Here is a 3,032-nt window from a genome sequence, read left to right as displayed (position 1 = left end):
TGAAGCCATCAAGCCGTGAGCAAGTTGCCCGCCCAGAGCAGAAATCTCCACGGCTGCAGCAAAAACCCCAGGGCTGGTTATTTGGTGAGCGTGGGGCTGTGCCGCAGTGCTCCCGTCCCCGAGACGGTTTTGGCTGCATCTGCCGGCTCTGCTGATACTGGTGTTTGCTTAAGCGATTAGAAAAAAAGCCACAAATTGAAATTCAAGCCTGGACCCTACCCCTGGCTTTTGTCCCGCTGTGGTTTATGTGGTTTCCAGTGCTTTTTGCACTGGAGCTTGCCGGGCACCTCGCTGCTAACAGACGCCTGCCGAAAAAGGGACCTCAAAAGTCCCTGATGTGGTGGTGGTGGGAGGGGGGGGGAGAGAAATATCTTCTGAGTTGGTGCCCCTTCCTCATCAGTGAGATAACCCTTAGCGTGGGTCCTGCCCTGAAGCGATGTCCCGGCAGGCACACAGGGGACGATCCCCTTGCTTGGAGGGGGATGCTTCCCAGTGCTAGGACAGGACATTATTTGTCCCTCTGGCTCCTATCTGGATGGCTCCTGATGGATTTTAAAGTGTGTTTAATGATAGCCAGGGCTAATTGCTTAAATGTCCTCCAGGGCCAATGTAATTTTTAAAAATCCCCTTTAAATATGCCCTCCTGGAGTAAAAGGCAATTACAAATAAAATCACTATCGTCTCGTCATTACGTGTGGGTCATCGTTATGTTCACATGCTGGGGGTGCTGGTCCTGCTCCCTTGGTCCTGGGGGGATGGAGGCAGCCGAATGTGGCACCCAGGGTCCTGTGGCTCATCGAGCATTTCGGGTGGCCAAGGAGCCCAAATGCCACCTTCAAGAAGTCCCCCACCCCCAGCAGTGCTTTCCCCTGCTCTAATCTACTCCCCTCTCCCCAGGAGGGTAAATAGCCTGTAATCCATCTCGAGACCTACATCTAATATGCATGTGTGTATATATAGATATATATATATAAACCCTATATTCCTTATAGATTGATTATTTTTTTTTTTTTTTGGCTATTTTGCTGGAACTGGGGCTGGCTTACTTGGGCTTCCCGCAGTCTCACCGGCACCGCTGAAGCAACAAGCAGAATTTTCCTGGAAAAACGAGTAAGCAGACAATTTCCAGCCACTCTTGTGTGGAGCTGCAGGCAGGACCGGCGCAATGGTCTTCCCCTCCCTCTTCTTTTTCCCCCAATGCGCTGAACGGTCAAAGCTCTCATTAATTTAAATTCCTGTTTGGTTCCTTGAACCGGGAGCCAGCCCATGCGGTTGGAGGCTCTATAAACATCCCGGCCAGGCGCGTAGAGGGATTTCCGTGGTGATGCTGCAATGTCCGTAGGGCAGCGCTGTGTAGCATCTGTCTGGGGCTCTTCGTGCTGCTCCCCTGCTTTCCACTTCTCCCTTGCTCTGTGCCGGTGGCATTTCCGTGGTGCTGCGGCTGAGCCAGTGTCTGGCGGCTGGTTGCCCTGGGGTGTAGTTAGTGGTTTAAGGGCTGAGCTGGAAGATGTTGCACCCACCCAGCACTAGCGGGTTTGGGTCGGGGCACCAGCCATCGGGTGCTTTGCCCTGCAGTGGGTTTGAGTGGTCTGGTGGCCTCATTATGGGAGATGCTTTGTGCAGTGAAAGCCACCAGGGATGTGTTTTTAAGATACAGTAGAGCTGCAGGAAAAAAATAAATGAATCACTCAATTCAGTTTAAAACCAGTAGTGGTAGAAAGCCATACAAGAAGCAGCAGATGCAAGATGTCCTCGGTCCCTTCTGGGCATTCGGCTGTTTCCATCTCACAGCATCTTCTGCTCTGTATTGGGTTTGTCCTTGGGTAATTCCCCAAAGAAGGGGTTATTGCCTGTTGTTTTTTCTGGTGGCAAGGGTGGCCCAAAGGAGCAGCGGCATGGGGAAAGCCGGCAACAAGTTCAGCCCAGTTTTGTGTGTCCCAGGTGAGTGCATGGCTTCCTTTAGGAAACTGGATTTGGGGTTTATGTTGAATAAGGCTTTTGTATGGAGCAAGGTGGAAGTGGTGGGAGGATGGCAGTGGAGCTCCTTCAAGCTCTGCCACTGCAGTGTGGAAACACCAGCTTGGCTTAATAAATAAGATACCGTTGCTTCTGGTTGTGGTATAGGGCTGGGACTTGCTGTAAGGCTTGAAAACATGAGCAAGAAGAAGGGGGACAAAAATCAACACCAAGAGCTTACAGCACCCATCTTTGGCACAAACCGAGCCCCAGCCCTGCCGGCGATGCCAGGGCCGCACTGTGCGAGCTGCTGGCTCACATAAACTCCCCTCGGTTTCTCCTAATTGAACCTGTTTATAATTTGAGGGATGTAATAACACAATTTTCTTCTTGGAAACTTCCTTTGGGGGTTGTTGTTGGCTTTTTTTTTTTTTTTTTTTTACTGTTTTGTTTGCTCCAAACTCTTTGGAAATGGTGACGCAGCGTGCAAGCCTGGAGGATGTTTATTTTGGGGAGAGATGCTGCCCCGGGGCAGCGGGTGGGGGGATGGAGATGGGATGAGATACTGCTGCGGGCGCAGGGTTTGGGGGGACCCCTGCTCTTTCTGCAAGGGGTCAGCAGCCTCCCCACATGCCTGGTTTTTCCTTTGCTGCAGCCCAGGTGATTCACAAGCAAAATTCCGGGACCCAATTTATAAACTTTCCCAGGTTTATAAAGGGAGGTGAGGAAAGAGATGTTGTGAGAGCTGAGCAGGCGATGGCCCATGCCGGCTGCCTGCCCACGTCCCATGCCGGCTGTGGCATGGCACCCCCGCATCCCCTTTGGGACTCCTTTTGGGGGGGAGAAATAATTAAATAATAATAAAGTGAAATAATTTGGGTTTTTAATGTTAAAAAAAATTAAAACCAATCTGCAAATATTTGCTTTGGCCCCGTGACAGCAGCATGAGAGTCCCTGAGTCACCCTGTGCCCCTGGGGATGGGACTCAGGGCATGGGGGTGGGATGGGGCTGGGGCCAGAGCTGAGCCCCCACTGCCAGGAAATCAACCCCTTGGTGGGTGCCCTGGGGGGGGCTT

The sequence above is a fragment of the Egretta garzetta genome, unplaced genomic scaffold (genome assembly GCF_000687185.1).
Source record: "Egretta garzetta isolate BGI_Z169 unplaced genomic scaffold, ASM68718v1 scaffold108, whole genome shotgun sequence".
Classification (NCBI taxonomy): Eukaryota; Metazoa; Chordata; class Aves; order Pelecaniformes; family Ardeidae; genus Egretta; species Egretta garzetta.
The sequence above is the reverse complement of the archived record's forward strand: the minus strand, read 5'-3'. Positions refer to the sequence as shown.